Here is a 20600-nt window from a genome sequence, read left to right on the forward strand (position 1 = left end):
TTCCAGCCAATGTTACGCTTTATCGATCTTATCGGGTACTTGTTCTGTACGCGTGCGCACTATATACCGTATGAGTACTGAACAATCAGTTCGGAATGTATTTAAAGATAAAAGACTACTCACTCTTACAGGTATTTATGTTTTAGAACTTTGTACTTTTGTTAAAAATAATTTCGAATATTTCGCTAAAAATCGTCATTAAGAGACAATCTAAGAGAAAAGTACAAGTATAATTTAGTGTGTCCAAAGGCTAACAATACTTTGTTCTACAAAAGCGCCTACTTTACTTCTATTAGAGTATTTAATGCCTTGCCTAATTATATTAAAATGTTAGATGGTAAGAAATTTAAATTTAAGTCGAAAAAGTTTCTTACGGATAATGTTTTTTATAGCCTCAAAGAATTTTTCGAAGTGATGGAGGCAGATAGTGAAATGTATTAGAATTAGATTCTAAGACGTTACAATGTATATAGTTGTTATTTATTCTTTAAGTTTCTATATTGTACGCTCGTAACGAGCAACTGTTGATACTTTGTTTTTGAAATATTGAACACCTTTATGTACACAGCTTACAATAAATAAATTACTTACTTACTTACTTACTATATGATCTGACTAGGTACTATATGAGTAGGTAACTTAGAAGTAATTCGAACTTTAAAAAGTCATTTTGAACAATCGCGTATCCGATCCATATATTATCATATCTTATTTAGCCGGATTTTTTGTCGTATATTATATATACCTATATATAACTCATCAAAAAAAACTATGGAAACGGATTAAATCGCGTATAATGAATTTAAAATTCATCCCGACGTTTCGAACTCTTCGATTTAATCCGTTTCTATAGTTTTATTTCATGAGTAACTGTCGCGGTAACCGAAGACAATATTATATATATAACTCTACAAAGTAATATTTGCTTATCGGTTATTGATAATTTATTGATTTGATTGCTCGTTTTAAGGACCGATCAAAATTAAAAATAAAATAGGTACTTAATATATCGTAGTAGAATTGCGAGGTATGGTTAATATAAACGATGTAAACTTACAGTTAAGTACCAAATTATGAAATGACATACCTAATCAAGGGCAAAGATGTAGTGATACCTATGTCTTTTATATGGGTATGTATTGTATGTATGCCTTTACGTTTCAAACGAAAATCATATTGTGAAGTATGGTTTTTGTCAGCAAACCATTATTTAGATAAGCCAAACCTGAATAGAACCCTAAAAGGGCTTATCAACGCACTTGCTATGTCTGAAGACCATGTGGTGCATTCCTTTTTCAATCTCCAACTATGCATCGTCCATTGCTGCCTGTGCACCTAGACACGAAAACATCCAGCGCAGGAACAGTAGCAATGCAACGCAAGTTTAGCATAACCTCAATTCGTTTGGAAAGCGTGCGCCGGTGGCGTGATAAATATGACATTTCACTGTTTGTATATTCCAAGTCACACGCATAAACACCAGTATAAGCGCTATGCGATTACGCGTATCTTTTATGGTATGAAGGTTAAAGATTAACTGGTGCGTCAGATACGTCAAACGGCGCGCGCTCGGTGCGCGTATAGAGTAGCGCTCGCGCCGGCTGGCTTCCATATCCATAGCCAATCCGCTGCGCGCGCCGGCGGTTATGCCACAGCGCCACACGCAAACGAACCAGACGCCGGCCGGTCGTGCGCATAAAAACTATTAAATTCGAAATTCAAATTCGCCAAACGCTCTCGAACTTTTCAAGTGTCTAACAGAAATCACACACGATTACCTTGTGAACACGTGTTTTACTTTAGTGAAAATCTATGCAACTCTAGTGATTCTAGTTCTCTAGTGTTCTGGGTCACGGAATATTGATGAATTAGTGAAGCATTGTTCAAGTAAGTATTGTTTAGTATTATTTACCTTTTGTGCTTCATTAATTAAGTTGGATACTTTTGAGGTTACCTGCTTTATTTAGAACGCTATTATAATTTTATCCCGAGGAAGATGGTTCAAATCAGTTCATGTGTCATTTTTGCTCGTACTCGCACGCAGGTAAAGAAATTTGGGTTGTAAGTCTTCCGTTAAGTCAATTATCCTTCTTATAACATATCTGCGGCACATTTTAATTGCACTACTATTCCATAACTTTTGCAAATATGCTTCATTAAAAAATACATATCCTAATTTATGAACTGAATTATGTCATTATAACATGACATGGGTCTACGTCAGAAGCGTAAATGAACCGAGAAACTTGTTTTCACAAAAATTTTACGAAGAGCACTAATGGTTTTTTTAAAGTTTGACAGCTATATGTGGAGAGTCAGCTGTTTCTGTCACGTTTGTTTAATGCTGACTAGTTACTCAAATGAGGCTGAAATCTTCCTTCATCGATATAAAAGAAACATCAGTTTAATTGATAAATAAGCTGTGTCATTAAATTTAATACAATCCAATGCAACTCTACACTGGGTTAATAGACTTCTCTCACATAATTAAAACGCGTTTGACAACTTTGACAGGCTATTATGTTTACCTTCACTTATTCTGGTGATTAGGCATGATATTCTGGGGCATTCATATTGAGCTCTACATGTTTATAAATCTGCAGTCAATGTTTCACTACACTTGACTCTATGTTTGTAGAATGTTGCAATATTTTCTAAACTTTGTTTGGGAAAATGAAATGTTAAACAATGCGTTGGTATGCTGAAAATTAACCAAAAATGCTGTACAATTTAGGCATGAAATGTTACTGGTGCGTTTTTTCTATCGAGACGAATTGATGAATTTACCCGAGGAAGGTCAAATTTATATTGCTTTTTATATATCTCAAAAACTGCACCTTGAATACAAATTTGCGCGTATCAATGAATTATTATTAACTTCAGTAGATGGCGCTAACAATAAGTTTGTGGTTGGATAATCAACCAAATGGTTTGTAACAGAAAGTACAAATTCACATGACACGAATTCTTGTCCAACTTTTGATAAGTATTATTTCATTAGTCCATGCAATATGACTCATTCTGCTATACTAATTAAGTACCCAATGAAGTTCAATCCAATTAACGTCCTTGTCATTTATTACCAACCTGGATAGGGGTCGTGACAAATAAAAGCAAATGTAATTTGAAATGAAATTTAACCGTTGCTATGTGCCATGGCATAAATGGTACAAAACTGCAGTCAGTTGCATAGGCATATTAAGATTAACACATGGCAAAAATTCTGTAATACATTTATGATGTGTTAAAAATGTCTTTTATTTAAACTGACAGTATTAACATCAATGGAAAAGACAAACGTAATTTCAATTTCACGCCTTCAAAGGACGTATCATGTTTAAAGCTACAAAATCGACAAAAATTATAGAATCTAACACATTTTCACAAGAATCGGTTAATAATTGCGACCCGAAGAGGATAACATCCGGACAATACAAATCCACATTAATCGAGTCAAACAGTAGACCTATGCTCTTTTCTCTGGCTATGGTCACTAATAAGCCTGGCGTCCACTTAGGCGGATTCGAGCTGCATCGAATCGAGCCCTCCATCACAGTATAATAAAGAGTACTATCGTACAGTATGGCCACTCCCGCTCCCCGCTGAAAGCGCCGCCCACCCCCTCTCGGTTACCTCACAGTTACCGCATGTCAAAAACGCGAACAGTCAACATGTCATATCTCACTCATACAAGCATGGTACGCGTTCACCTACACGAGCTTAGAATGTGTGCCAGGAACGCGCCTCTTTCATATATTTGATCGCCAGTAGGCCTAGCACATGATGGCCGCGAGAGTATGTCGCCACGAGATAGATGACACGTCTTCTTCTAACTGTATTAATGACATAAGGACGGGTAGTCTATCTCGCGGCGACATACTCTCGCGGCCATCATGTGCTAGGCCTACAGTTTCCGAGATGTGCCTCCATGAACGGTGAATTCGATTCGACGCGCCGTTAATGGACGCAGTTTCATAAGAAATGCAGAAGGCGAATTAATGAGATTCGACTCGGCGAGCCTAGTGTACGCCAGGCTTTACACTGCCGAAACCTCGGACATTTCCTAGGTATTTCATACATTTCCGGTTACATGATAAGTAGGTACTATCAACTCGAAATATCGTAAGAGCATTGATTGATGACAAACTGCTGAAATTGGCACAAAAACTAATAAATGTTCGTGACTGCCATATTAAGACATGTATATGTATAATACACTCGTATATAATATGTGACTATTATGAGTCATGTATTCAAATTTTAAGAAGAGCTCTGCCATTCATTTATTCTTCTGTGACAAGAGTCATAAATAGAATTTTGAAAAAACTCAGATTGGTTTATATTTGTAAGTAGGTACACATTTCGTTTTCTTTCACCCCTTGTTTGCCACTGAAACCTGAATAGTTTCTGGCTTCCCCTTAATGAGATACGGACGTGATTGTGTGTATGTATTTGTAAGTACCAGCAGCGGCTGGTCCATACAAGCCGATTCCCACCGGCTTGCCTAAAATTGATTACCTACTAGTAAAGTACCTAATGTTAAGGTAGGTTTCTTTTTGCTCAGTGTTGCCTAGCAGACATTTTCACCAGCCGCCACTGGTAAGTACATCTATTACTTCCTTAATGTTTGGTGACCAAACTTGTTTTGGGTTACCAGGTCACACAGGTAGTATAATTGTATTATCCCTTTAAGTTCCGTAGGTACTCGTACTTCGTCCAACTCTTATCGTCAGGTAGAATCGAACTAAGATATTTTTCGATTCAGCAGACCGGTCCCAACTTCCAAAATTACCACTATAATATGTGGATCGTATTTGCCAGTATTTAAATTTATCCTACGCCCTTATATATCCCATATCGTATCTGCACGGGAAGCATGGTCACGCGATAGACGATAAAATATCAGACCGTCCCTATCGCACTTACAAATAGTGCGATAGGGACGGCCTGCTATTTTATCACTTATCGCGCGACCATAATTGCCTGCCTGCCGGCGTATCATACTGCCAATTTTATCACTTATCCACGTGGATAAAGCATCCCTCACGCTTTAGCAAGTATGTCAGTGTGAGAGTGACAGATGTCTTATCCACGTGGATAAGTGATAAAATTGGCAGCATGATACGCCGGCTGGACATAATTATTGCCGTTTCTTAATCTTCGAATCGAGCATATTTATAAAATAATCCACGCGTAAGTTGAGGTCAATTACCTTCTGCTTCCCACGGAGCGATGTTTTTGCAATTGCATTCGTTTTAGAAGCTAACAATAGACAGTGCCTCTATTATTAGAGTGCCTAAAATAACAATGGGATGGCCGCCCTTTGTGACGAGATTGCGTAATTCGTATCGTACGGTGCCGTTTACAAGGATAAGCAAAAATTCGGTTATGAACAGCTGCATCACAGAGTGTACAGTCAAGTGCAAAAATATGATGCAAAGAAAATAATAAAATAAAATATGTAGGTACTTATCGATAAAATTGTCTCATATCATAAATAATAGGTAGGTAATACGCTCTCATTTCACCGGGTTAATACGCTACGGGATATATTCTTAAGTAAGATTTGTACACACATAATTTTTAAACATTTACGGGAACAAAATATATGAACATGAATGTACGTGTACGTACCAATTATATTAATTATTAGCATAAAATAAAAGTGTGTACAGATATTTTTGTTCACGTGAATTTGTGTTTGTAGATGGTAGCAAACTTAACTACGCTATTTCTTCTTATACTGGGGACGCTATTGCTATGTCTTGTATGGGAACCCTGCATTTTATGATTAAGCACTGAGACTTGGCACAGTTGTTCATTGGGTGGCCCTGAGTAGATAAAGATCGGGAGGCATCGAGAGCCCCCCTTAATTTAGGAGGGAGGAGGGGGGGAAGGCTGGTGCCTCCGCGCTTCCTTTGAAACCATATTTCTCTAAAACTATACAAAATAGGGCATGCGATATATCATTTTCGGATAAATGAAGGACAAGGAATTCATTTTTGGAACAAAAAAAATGTATTTTAGTACAAAAATACGAGATAAAATAGGAAAATCTGAAAACGATATTTTTTTTTATACATATTATTGCACATTTTATGGAAACTGTAATGGTTTTTTCTAAATAAAAAATATTATTTAATAGCTACATTTATCTAGTTTTAGAAAATGTATAATTTGTTATAGAAATATATTATAAGACGAGTGATAAAAATAATTTACATCGCCCGATAGGGTGATTTGAATGCTCTTTTCAATAAGTTTTGTCAATGATTTCAGGTATAATCACTATTTTTAACACACGAAAGCCGTAATCATTGTATTTTATGGCTATTTTAGTGATTAATGTACTTAAAATAAAAAAAATACAAAAATTAAAAAAAAAAAAGTGATAACTTTTTTATAACATTATCCTATTTTGTTATTTCTGTACAATATATATCTAAAAGCAATAAATATGAATGAAAAGCCACATTTATGTAGTTTACAAAAATATATAGTTTGTTATATAAATATATTACGAAACGCGAGATAAAAAATAATGAAAGTGACGTGGCAGGGCGATCTTGATGTACGGTACGGGTCAGCTTGTATGATTCGATGAGGTGAGGTAAAGGTACTCAAAGCTCTCAAAAAGTGTAGTTATTTAGAGTACTTCAAATTAAACAACATACTCCTATATAGTCTGAATTTAACTATTTATATTACATGAAATGATCGATTGATATGATAGGTCAGATATATACATCTGATCTTAATACATCTTGTGAAATAGTAGTTATCTATATGATTTGCCTAATTTATGGATAATTCTTACTTGACATATTTATTATTCCAGATCTGCGTCCTGTACTTTGGTTAACGAGTGCCGAAAATAGTTATTAACCAAAAAAGACCGCCAAATTAACAGCATTTCACCGACAAAAGCTGCCTTGCACCATTTTTGTAAGGGTTATAGGTATATCAAGGTGTCCATGTATGGGGTCAACTAAACCCAATTCAAAATTTGCTACTTGTGGCTGGACGAAAGTCTGTAACAATTGGTATTTGGGAGCCTACTTGCCCGCAACGTTGCCTGTTGCTGCAGAAACATGCCTCGAAATTGTCGGACGCAGGTGTAAAAAACAGTGCCGCGTAAGGTGCAATCGTAAAAAAAGACTTTTTAAATTAAATGTTCGGAGCTGATGTGCTTATGCAGTGGATGTTGTGATATATACATAATTAAATTCAGACTATTCATGTTGTTTTATTTGAATAACTCAAAATAGCTACACTTTTTGAGAGCCTTGAGTACCTACTAGCCCCGATACACATGTTTTCGTCTAGTCAGACCATTTTTTGAGGTTCTCCATTGTACAAAAGGAATGTCTTAGTTCAAAAATCATTAATGTTTAATGCTAATACGAATCTAGTTTATTTTTTATGGCACTATTGCGCAATAACTAACTATCATTGATACCTACTGAAAGGAAGAATATGACGATTTTTATTTTATCTTTTATGGATGGGTAAAACCGATTTAAGGAGGCCCAAAGGAAGTAACTAAATTCTGCTAGTAAACTAAAAAATCTTCAAGCCTATGCATGCAGAACTGCTTCAGGAGAGGAGAACGTGATTAAGACATTTTTTTTGCAATATAAGTCACATGCAATTTTATTTTACAATCAAAATAAACTATATTATAGGACTTTTACAATTTTCTGTACTGGGTCGTGATATACCTACATGTATAAACGTTATTAGAATAAGTATAAATATTTCTGTATTACTAGACGAACTCCACTGCATAGCGGGTAGTACCTTTACCTCACCTCATCGAATAATGCAAGCTGACCCGTACATTAAAATTTTCATTTTCATTATTTTTATCTCGCGTTTCGTAATATATTTATATAACAAAATATATATTTTTATAAACTGCATAAATGTGGCTTTTTATTGATATTTATTGCTTTTAGATATATATTGTGTAGAAAGAACAAAATAGGATAATGTTATAAAAAATTATCACATTTTTAATATTTTTTAAAAATTTTGTTTTTTTTTTTTTTTTTAAGTACATTAATCACTAAAATAGCCATAAACTACAATGATTACGGCTTTCGTGTGTTAAAAATAGTGATTATACCTGAAATCATTGACAAAACTTATTGAAATGAGCATTGAAATCACTCTATCGGGCGATGTAAATTATTTTTTATCACTCTTCCTATAATATATTTCTATAACAAATTATACATTTTCTAAAACTAGTTAAATGTAGCTATTAAATAATATTTTTTTATTTAGAAAAAACCATTACAGTTTTCATAAAATGTGCAATAATATGTATAAAAAAAAATCTCGTTTTCAGATTTTCCCATTTTATTTTGTATTTTTATTGTAAAATACATTTTTTTTGTTCCAAAAATGAATTCCTTGTCCTTCATTTATCCGAAAATGATATATCGCATGCCCTATTTTGTATAGTTTTAGAGAAATATGGTTTCAAAGAAAGCGCGGCGGCGCCAGCCTTCCCCCCCTCTTCCCTCCTAAATTAAGGGGGGCTCTCAATGCCTCCCGATCTTTATCTACTCAGGGCCACCCAAGGAACAACCTGTGCCAAGTCTCAGTGCTTAATCATAAAATGCAGGGTGTTGTGCAATAGCGTCCCCAGTATTAATAAATCATTGTTAAATAAATACAAAAAGACTATAGACATCATAATCTGGCTAGTTTCCTATACTTAAAATAGAATATTTTATGCAGTGCACAAAATAAAGCACCACATAATTAGAAGAAAAATATGGACAGTTATGTTTAAACATAATTTATATTTAATAAGTCAAAGAGAAAGACGTAAAGTAAGTGAATTGACTGTGACGTCACTCCTCAGTATTTCATAGTAATTCCATAAAGCTTTAAACTTCGCAACTAAACTGAGTCATTTTATTTTTAACTAAAGGTGAATAAACCCGTTGCCTTGATACAGATTTGATGGCTTCTTATCCCATTCACAAATCAAGTTTCACTCTTTGACACTAATGAATTGTCACCATGTACTCTTAGAGTTTATGCGTAAACCCGGTGCATGATCTACTGGTTTGCTTCTGGCGAAATAACAATACCAGTATAAGATGACCTCCGATTTCAAACAGATGATATGAAAGTTAAGGTCAAGTAATAATAGTAATATATTTTGTGAATCATGATGCTCGTAAGGTTATTGTCGTTTAGATAACTGTTACTGTGTATTATAATTGCTAATTATGTTACTGCTATGAAATAAACTTTTAATAAACACAATTAATAGTGACTTGAAACGGTGTTTATGACATTAATTACGTTTATATTCAGCGTTATTATAAACATTCTTGTAAATTGTTGCTACATAGATAAAATTATACATACGTAGTAAGTAATAGTTGCTACATAGTTAGTAATAAATCGATTTCCTAGCATTTTATATTTGCATCACGGAGTAACAGTTAGAAATCATGTTCTGGTTAGATTTATTTACCAACAATGGCAATCAATCTCATTTTTGGTAAAAAAAAACACTTATTACATCATTTGTTGCGCTTCGTTTTACACAAGTTGCGAATGTTGTCTGTTCGTTCGAGTCAATTAACAGACATTTTCAGTAAAATAAAAATGGGAACGTTATGTTAAGTACAATACGATATTTATGTTTCTAATTTGAAAATATTTTCCTCAATGTCAATATTCGAGGGGCAAATGAGGACGTTTGCCCTTTCCTCTTTACTTTATTACACTACAAGAGGTTTGGGACGAAATTTACTGTAGGTTCCAGTCGCAGGTATAAATATATGAATGGCGCACTTACTTGCAAGGGTATCAGAGCTCCCGAGGTGCTTATAGTTTGTGTTTGATCGATCGATGTAGGCATTCTGGCTTTACAGATCTTTCCCACTATAACATAGATACAACATGAATATAGCACGATCTACCAGCCGAATGCCAACACCTTAGTTCACAAAACCACATTAAAGCACGGCTTCTTTTTTCAATCCACAATAGTAACTACCACAACACACTTATTTACATATTACAAGTTTTCAAAGACATTTTATTGTTTTCTAAAAGCACTGCTTCAAAGTTTTTAAATAAACAGACGTAGGTAATTAAATCTACCTCGATATCGAGAAAATCCATATAACTATACTGATTATAGTGAATTTTATTCTACGATATTATATTTCAATTTGACAGTGACATAATAACAAGTCTCACAGCCGCGGTTCGAGAGTTGTGATACCAAAAAGTTTATCATTCCTTAAAGAAGAGTCATGAAACTCATGAAATATTAGGGGGGTCCAATACATTCTACGAATTTTCTAGTTCCGAATAGATTAACTAAAACTGAGTTTTTTTTTAATGAAAATTCATGAAATACTTACACCACAAAGACAATTAAATCGATCATGATTATTTTTTTAAGGTTCCGTAGTCAACTAGGAACCCTTATGGTTTCGCCATGTCTGTCCGTCCGTCCGTACGTCCGCGGATAATCTCAGTGACCGTTAGCACTAGAAAGCTGAAATTTGGTACCAATATGTATATCAATCACGCCGACCAAGTGATAAAATAAAAAGTGGAAAAAATGTTTTGTTACGGTGTGTCTCCCCCCCCTCTAACTTTTGATCCATATGTTTAAAAAATATGAAAAAATCACAAAAGTAGAACTTTATGACTTTCTAGGAATTTATTTTTGATCTTGATAGGTTAAACAGTTTTTGAAAAAAATACGGGAAACTACGGAACCCTAACACTGAGCGTGGCCCAACAGTAGGGTTTCTGATTTCTCGACCTATTAGAAGTCTCGAGTTTCGAGAAATCTCGAGCCCAAAGTCTCGAGTCTTCTCGAGTCTCGAGTCTTTTTTTATAAATGGTAAAATTTTGATAAAAGAATAAACAACAATATGATTAGTAGTTTTTATTGCACCACACTATTATAAAAAATGCGTAAGAGCAATAAAAATCTTCTTTGAATAAATCAAATTTTAACAAGAAAACTACAATTATAGTCTTAAAGATAATACCTAATCCTGTAACTTCCCGCCTGTGCACGGGTTAAGTAAATTAAAATGTCATGTATTAAATCAGAATGTCATTGAAATCAAACGTTTAAAATAACTTCTTCTTCTTCCTCGTTTCCTCATTGCCGAGGATCGCGACCACAAGTAGCGTGTCTCCATTGAACGCGGTCATAAGTCATGTGACTGCACAGTATACGCTGTCGCCACACGATTTCTTCACACAGTCAGACCATCTCTTACGAGCCCCACCCCAAGAATGTTTACCATTAATTCGCCATATTATGCATTGGTGCTCTCATAATGTGTCCGAAGAATCTAAGGGTCGCTCTTGGCATATTTTGGAGAGCCGTGTGGTGATATTCAGTTCTTGCAAAATAGAGATGTTTGTTAGTTCTTCTAGCTTTTCAAGTTATACTCGTAGCAGTCTTCGCCAGCACCACATCTCAATAGCGTCAATCTTAGCCACATCAAAACTTTTCAGGGTCCAAGTTTCGGCACCATACATAAATATCGAGATTATCGAGAAGACAAGAGATCGAAATAATCGCACTTTATTTTGACGTCGGATTCCTCTGTTCTTCCAAATCTTGTCGAAGTTAGCCATAGCACTCTTCGCAGGTTATCAATGACCCAGATACATAAACGCGCTGACTTTTTCGTAATGACGAATTGCTTTTAAATAACACGAGGCTGTCAAAACTAGCCAAAGTCGCTGCCAGCTTACGTTGGAATGAGAGGTTAGATCGCTTTATCTCGTTATAATTTATGGCCGCCGTTCGACACCGTCCCCACCGCCTCGCGATGAGACAGGGCAGAAGGTAAAAGTTGCATTTCACTTCAGGTCGTACTTTACATTCGGGACTCGAGACGTCTCGAGTACCTGTCATTTTTTTTTCGTCTCGAATGAAGGCGAAATTCCCGAGAAGTCTCGAGTTCGAGACTCTCGAGCAGAAACTCTACCCAACACGCTCTTGGCTGTTTTTATTATGAATAAAATAAACCATTGACTTTTTCTGGATATAATACAAAATAATCTTCTTATTCATCTAAAAAATACTAACCATCAAACCTGTAATTAGCTACAAACAAAGCAAGGTTAGTTTTTGTACCGAAACGTCTTAAGTTTTTTGTCAAAGTCACCTTCGTGGTTTGTTTGTTTTGAACTGGTATTTCTACACAAGCTATGATACAAAGCTTTAACAATACGTATAAGCACTTATTGTTGTTCTGATTACTAACTAATATGGCTCTGCGATCCAAAGAGAATCCAGGGTACGTACTACGTAGCCGAATGGCACAAACGCTCACGAAACGAAACGCTCGTAGATATCTATCTGTATCGCTCTTGCGTATTGGCGCAACAGAGCCAGACTACCTTTTTCGCGGCGTTTCGTTTTCGTTTCGCGTCGCAGAAATGCCATTCGGCTACGGCACCTGACCTCCAAAACGAGAGCACGCCAATTGTCCCGATTAGATTACAAAACAATTAAAACCGTCACATACGTCCTTAAGGTAATAACTACCACATTGTCGTTGTCACTTAGGCACCATAAGGACGAATTTTGTTAATAGATATTTATTCATACGAATTGCATTTGCATTTTTTGCTTAATCGAAAATGTGGTTACTTAAAAACCCCATTATATACACTGCATATACATATATATTATACGATACTTTTTCTAGATATCCATCCTAAAATTTAATACCCTAGGCACTAAACCACCAAGTTACTTCCTTTGTCTCGTCAATATTACTATCAGAATCTCCATTGAGAATACCACTTCTAAGAAAAACCAGGGGCGGCTCACTCCGCGATTCTATCGCCGCGCTACAAGTACATGCTGGCGGCCGCGAGTTCGCGGCCTAATCAGGGGTGACGCGCGTGCTCACAGAACGCACTTTCGATTGTTACTTTACGTCGCGAGTTTTTTTAATAATGCGATGTCCGCGTGTGGAATGGCTAATAATGCTTGGTTAAATAGACATTATGAATAAAATAGCACAATCTTACGAGTACAGAGATCTACTATTGATTAAGCCCCACAGAAAAGTTCAATAAGGCTTGTGTGTTGGGACTTAAACAAAAATATTATATAAATACTGTATTATACCTTGAAAGTAGCCAAGACTTGAATATAATTGTATAACATTTTATCTGAGTATTAATTCGTTTTAAACCATAGGCAACCCTACAGTCCGACGCTGCGCACGTGCGGCTGGTTTCTTTGTTTAAAATTTGTAGGCATTTAAAAAGGCGGCATTTCGTGACCATCGAAGCAGTGGGCCTTCTGTACTTGTACTATTATATATTCTGTGGAAAAACGTACAAAAACGTCTCGTGGGAAAACGTCATCTAAGACGAACATCAGACCGAATAACTATTCCAAATACCGAATAGAGAAGAATCGATTGTTCAGACGACCAGGGTAAGGGCTTGCCGGCCTAGCCGAAATGTCAATCGTTGACGCTAGACGCCGATCAAAACGCAGTCTGGCTCTGTCGCGTCAACACGGAAGAGCGATAGAGATAGCAAGCTACGCTAACGATATTATTACGTAGGTACCCTGATTACACGGCGCGACAACTCTGCATTTTGTACCTAATGAAAATCGCGTGCTATACCTATCTCGTATCGGCTCTAAGGTGACATGTTGTTGAATGAAGTAGCTGGCATCTTAGCAACATTATGTTGCCAACATAACAAAACAGTGTATGGTCAGAGCGACTGCAACCTTCTGTCAGCTGGCTGCTACTGTCAATTTTCTTGTTAGTGACAAGTTTTTCATTCTAATCCCTGGCCTGCTGTAATAAATATTTCTCACTGGTCATGTTTAATCTCCCGGACTGCCCTGTGACCGACGCTGGCTGCTACAGACGACAGACGCTTTTTCTTACAATGCTATCATCACCACAGGAATGTCCCAAACATGTGATGATGTGATGATATGGCCTCTTAACCTTACTCGATTGACCCTAACGGCCCTTGTACACGAGGCCAAGGGCAATTAAGAAAACAAACCATTGAGCCGAGAAACTATAGTTATTTGTTATACAAGGGGGCAAAGTTGTATTTTAACGCCGAGTGTGGAATTGAAAAACTAGCAAGTGAATGGATTCTATAGTTGAACCACGAGCGAAGCGAGTGGTTCGAGAATAGAATCCTGAACTTGCGAGTTTTTCAACACACGAAAAGTAAAATACATTTGCACCCGAGTGTAACACAAAACTTTTCCCCTCACTATAGCGAGGAAACTACAACGCAAAAAATGCGTTTATCACTGCTTCCAGTAGTTCCACAGGTGGTAAATCGTCTTTATTACTAGATTCACCTACTTTTATCAATTTTAAAACAGTTAATTTGACTTTATTCAAGGTCAAATTACTTTACCCACTAGTGGATAAAATGCGTTTTTACCCGCTGGTATTAAAGGACAAAACACGTGTTTCCGAGCTAGTGAGGGGAAAAGGCATTAACATCTTAATGGTTTTATTTACAACGATTAAGTGATTAAAAGCATTGTCTATAGATATGCGATAATATTTCTACCTCGATTTCAAGTTTGTGAGATAGACAGAATCGTATCTTATCATAATATTTACTGTGCAGTGTTTACAATACACACACATGCAAACTACATTTATGCATTTGTAGTTGATCAGGTGTTGATTATTCTAGCGCAATTTTTGGTGATTTCGGTTATTGATTGACGATGAAAGTTGAAATTTGGCTATCCTTGAAATCTAAATTAATATTTTTAACCATACTCCATAAAGGTTTTACAAGTACGAGTAGTATTTAGGTAGTGCCTCTAATTAAAAATATACTAAACATACTACTCAGTACGAGCTGCTACGCAGCATTTTCCGGCAGTCTGTGAAATGAAACTTCTAACGCTCACTGACAGCGTTAAACGTTTAACGCTTAGTGTTGCCATCCCGAATTTTGAAATACCCCTTCCTATTTTCATTTTCACATCACGAAGTTTCAGTTCTTCCGCGCGGAGGGACTCACGCACTATTTTTTTTTAGCAAATTCGCCTCGAAATGAATTTAGTAAGCGATTGAAATAACTAACATACAAAGCTTTCTTTGATGCGTGAACGGAATACGTCACTCAAACTTACTGAAATGTGTAAAAAACCGAGTTATTTCAGTGCGAACATTGCCCTTTATAAAATTATTTTTTCCCCTCACTAGCTCGGAAACACGTGTTTTGTCCTTGAATACCAGCGGGTAAAAACGCATTTTATCCACTAGTGGGTAAAGTAATTTTACCTTGAATAAAGTCAAATTAACTGCTTTAAAATTGATAACAGTAGGTGAATCTAGTAATAAAAATGATTTACCACCTGTGGAACTACTGGAAGCAGTGATAAACGCATTTTTTGCGTTGTAGTTTCCTCGCTATAGTGAGGGGAAAAGTTTTGTGTTACACTCGGGTGCAAATATATTTTACTTCTCGTGTGTTAAAAAACTCGCAAGTTCAGGATTCTATTCTCGAACCACTCGCTTCGCTCGTGGTTCAACTATAGCATCCTGTCACTTGCTCGTTTTTCAATTCCACACTCGGCGTTAAAATACAACTTTGCCCAATTGTATAACAAATAACTATTGTACTACGGTATTATTCATACATTGCTCTGTGATAGTTACCGAGGTAGTTTTCTTCAAAAGAGACTGACAATACTTCCGCATTTGCTAGCAAAGTATTCGCTACGTTCACGACTGGTGTTGCGCTCATTTTGTCGGCTTTTTCATATTAAAAATGGTCACAAATTAGTTTCAACAGCTGTCGCGTACATTAATGTACCTAGGACTTTCCTATATACAGCGCGTAAACCTAATAAGGGCGATAAATGAAACCAGGCGTATAATTCAATATTGTTATCATTAATTAAGAGGTGTTTTTGAGTTACTCTTAATATTCACCCCATAATGAATTTTTGAAAAATTTCCCAGCAGCAATGTACTGTAAACGTGGTTGCGAATGACAATCAATGACAACTGTCATCGAGCGTTAAACGCGAGTGTGTTTGCATTACGTTGCGGGCCGAATTATTTTGTATGGATAAAACATTTATCTCAATTTTAAGTAAAAGTTATCTAATTACATTTCTTATGTCCTATACTCACCACCGTTAAGAGGTTTGCCCGTATTAGGTTTACACCCTGTATAAGATGAGGTGCATTGACAATCAGCACAACTCTTTAATTACCAAAATTAAAAAAAAACTCAATACGTGTAAATAGGGACCAAAACTTAAAATGTGATTTTTCATCATCAATGATTCATCATCCAATTTTGGTGCAGCATGGTAGAAATAAAGGAATTCATACATGACTGTGTCTTCTAGATCATGGCCAATTAAGGCTCATATTACTGTTATTAATCTTAATTAACTATTCCAGCTGGCTTCAAACATATCCTTGCGACAATGCTGCGATACGATACCCGTGAACGACATTCGTAAAAAAGTGAAATTGATACTTGATCGGACACTATTGCGATATCGATGCTGTCGTTTATCATTTAATCAATAACAAATCTACAATGTACTTATATTTGTATATCTCTCCAGTTCCGTCCGGTTCAAATTGTTTTCTTGAACTTAGGTTATCAATAATATCATTGAACTATATTGACTCTACTCGCAAAACACAAAGTAGATAGACGAAAGTGCCAAGAATGTTGTAAATAGGAGCGTAAAATATTTTTACCACACCAACGGGTAAAGGTAAGCTATTCTAAAACAGATAGCAAAATCGCATTTTATCCACAAGAGTGCAAAGTAATTTCATACAAATTTTAACTTGATGCCTTTAATTTTAGCTAGCTGATAGAACTTATCTATAAATGATGATTTTGAATCATAAATATTGCACTAATTACAGCCGCGTGCCGTAAATGTTTTCACATAATTATTATCGCAAAACCCCCCTAACTATATATTGTCCAAATCCCCCAACTATGGTCCTCGAGTTCCTCGACAAATATAATACTTGGCGGATACTGGGACTCGACGAAAAGGACTATTCGTTCAATTATTTTTGTCATTTGGACTTAAATTATTTTTGAAATTTGGACCATACAATATTGGACTATAGGTTGGGGGGTTTTACGGTGCCTAGTACTTTACCAACAGTTGTTTTGGAGGTATGAATTTGGATTCAAACCCATGATCTTATTGCGTGTTCTTCATTCTTTGTACTCGAATAATTATGTAGGTATTTCCACAACATCATATATCTTATAGCTAATGTTCGTTTATTTCCATTGACACAAGGATTCTTGTCCTCTTTATTGATAATAACTTTGTATTGAACTTACAGTCATTTTATTACATTCATTACTTTGTGCCGTAATTAATATTTATGTGGATATTTGTCTGCCATTTCTTTGACTAGACAAGACGGTTTTAATGGTAATATTGTACTATAAGCAATAAGCATGTACAGAACTTGATTCTCCAATTTTATTAGCCATATTTCTATAAATACGAGTGGTATTTTTGCTACGCGAAGTGCAGCTCGCTCGCACTAAAATGTACCTATGCGTAAAAATCTGCATTGAAAATAAGAGTGATATCAAATCGTATTCAACTGGTATGATCAAATCGGTCTCCTACTTGTTATGTCAACTTTCGATTTCCAAATTTCACCACACAACTACACGAACGTAGCATATTGTATTGGCACACTGATGATGAAACGGCCTTGATTTCAACCATACAAGACAACTACAGTCGTGATCGATTCATTTGATCACTTAAAATTCAAGTGCACGAGGCCTATTAGGCTACACAAAGGTACTTTATATGACATTGACACTAAAGTTAGACATGTATGAGAGTACCGTGACCTGCGAAACTTAATGAGCCGAGATTCGAAACACCTTTTAACATTCCTGACAACATACCAAAAAATACCCTACGTAATTTTGTCGGGTTCAATTTTGCTCAACATGATTTGGTGGGCAACAAAACTAACTTCTACATCAGAGCTCATTGGATTAATTCAGTACCTAAGGAAAAGTGTCGAGAAAGATCAGATCATCCCATTCAGTCCTGTAATCATGTCCAGGGACGGTCCTGTAATCATCTCCAGGGTAGGTCTGTGGGAAAAGAAAAAAATCAGAATGTATAGACACCATAGACACATTCCACGACTTTCCGAATGGACTCTGTTAGGAGCAGTCATGTTTCAAATCATGAACACGTGTGATCTATATGGCTCCATGTCAAACCAATCCATGTAATTGTTATGATTGCAGGTTATGTAACCACATTTGCAATTGCTTGGCTGCATTTAGCTCCGCATAAACAAACGTTATCCATTCTAATTAACACAAGTCAAATTATGTATATTCTACTGAAAGTATTTCAACTTGTGTTATCTTAAAGTAAGTATAAAGTAGTATAGTATTTTAAAGTATAGTCTTGTGCTATCTCTCAAATGAGAGATAATTTCGACCTCAGAAGCTGGGTGGCCGAGCGGAAACAGGCATCTGCCACGATTGCAGAGTACGCTGGTTCTATTCCAACCTCAGGCACTGGAGGCCTTGGTCACTTTTTTTTCATGTGTAATTTATTTCGGTTTTAAACGTTACCCAATTGAGATGATGGGTCTAGCGTCGCCTTTGCAAACTGGAAACTAGCTCGCTACAGCGTTTACAATGGCCATGTTGGTATGTTTGCGACACCTCGCTTCACGAAACACACGGAGTAAACTTCAGGTCGAATTCATTCAGTAGGTTACTTTACTCGAGTTTACTATTTAGAATTAAACAAGCATTTATATAGGATTTACAAACTTCATACTGAGAATCGTACCTCATTTTAGCGCCACTTATTATTTCGCTGACCAAAAATCGCTCGTTTCTGTCTATTACGCTGAAACCGTGGTACCGATTTACATGAAACTTGCTATAGAGACAGTTTAAATCCCGTGGAAGGACATACTATAGTTTTCGACCCGGAATTTTGTATGAAGTTATGACATTTCTGGCGCGCATGAAATCACAGCCAAAAGTATAATCTTGATAATTTTGCCACGTTGAACCGCGACGGACAACCTTTGCAACAGGGACGACACGTTTTTGTTTTATTTAGATTGTCTCATTTATTTTTGCTTTAATAAAGAAAACATAAACTGAAATAGATAACATACACTAAAGAAAAAGCGATCAAGCCCACTGGTGGCGAAGCCGGGAATCGAACCCGGGTCTCCAGCTATCGTGGCTGACGTGCTAAACCACTACACCGCGGTCGGGGTGGGGGTTTCGAGTCCCGGCTTCGTCACCGGTGGGCTTGATCGCTTTTTCTTTAGTATATGGTATCTATTTCAGTTTATCCATACTAATATTATAAATGGGAAAGTGTGTGTGTCTATTTGTTTGTCCGTCTTTCACGGCAAAACGGAGCGACGAATTGACGTGATTTTTTAAGTGGAGGTAGTTGAAGGGATGGAGAGTGACATAGGGTACTTTTTGTCTCTTTCTAACGCGAGCGAAGCCGCGGGCAAAAGCTAGTAATTTATATATAGTAGTGTTACTACTTAAACAAAACAACAAATCAAAATATTTAATAAAATTGTTGATTTGTTCCCTACATCGAAAGAAAACATGTCAACGTAGCTTCACATCACATGGCACATCAGGCACATGAGATGTTGAGAGAATTACTGTCCGAGCATCTCGGACAAAGCATCGTTTGTCTCTTGGGAACAGCCGTCATTGTGAATTACGATGTACCTATGTGATTAGTTTATCTGCATAACAATTAGGAACGTGCATGATTTTTATGGAAGATTTCAATTGATTATATTTCACGAGACATTCTCATAAATTTTAAAATACCTATTGTGTCCAAATATAAGCAAAACCGCGCTGTATCGCAATGCTGATACGTTGTGCGAGGAAGTCGCCAGCTCTTCGGTCTTTTTGAGGGTTCCGTACCAAAAAGGTACAAAAGGAACCCTTAGGATGCCGCTCTGTCCGTCTGTCTGTCACATTTTTAAATATTTTATTATGACTGTAAAACACAACTTATTTACCTACGGTGCACGATGTCCTTATTATATTTTGCCAAGCTGTATGTATGTATGTACTATCGTACGGACTACAGATTACAAATATGTTTATAAACTGTTCGACTTGAACAAACTACTCAAGTACACATAAACAAACAATATATATCGAGCCAGGACATTGTGTTGGCGCGGCGATGCGTACTTCCGAGATACGGACCGAAGGTCGGCTCGGGTGTTGCGATTGATTTCAATGTGGATTATAGCTATACGGATTAAGTACATATAACAGTTACTTATTTATTTAAACTTTATTGAATAGAAGACTAACTTACGGGAGAGGAAAACCGAAGAGAAGTTGGATGGACTGTGTGAATGATATGAAACGGAAACAAATGAATGATGAGATGACGGGTGATCGAGGGGTATGGAAGGGAAGGATATGCGCCGACCCCAAATAACTGGGATAAGGGCCAGCGAACAATGATGATAAAAGACAAACTTCATGTACAAAAGGTGAAGTTAAAGCCATGG

At 36.4% G+C, this 20600-nt stretch overlaps 1 protein-coding gene across 2 annotated transcripts in view; it reads left to right on the top strand.

Moving 5' to 3' along the window:
* The first annotated feature begins 1622 nt into the window (after positions 1–1622).
* The window catches only part of LOC125233830 (organic cation transporter protein-like), a 68564-nt gene continuing 49586 nt past the window's right edge, over positions 1623–20600 (top strand). Inside the window, exon 1 of one of the 2 annotated variants that reach the window (XM_048139964.1) lies at positions 1623–1887. The gene's annotated coding sequence lies outside the window, so the exon portion shown is untranslated. The remainder of the gene's footprint in view (positions 1888–20600) is intronic. The other variant, XM_048139963.1, reaches the window with a different exon arrangement.

Source organism: Leguminivora glycinivorella, chromosome 15 (genome assembly GCF_023078275.1).
Source record: "Leguminivora glycinivorella isolate SPB_JAAS2020 chromosome 15, LegGlyc_1.1, whole genome shotgun sequence".
In the NCBI taxonomy this organism is placed as follows: domain Eukaryota; kingdom Metazoa; phylum Arthropoda; class Insecta; order Lepidoptera; family Tortricidae; genus Leguminivora; species Leguminivora glycinivorella.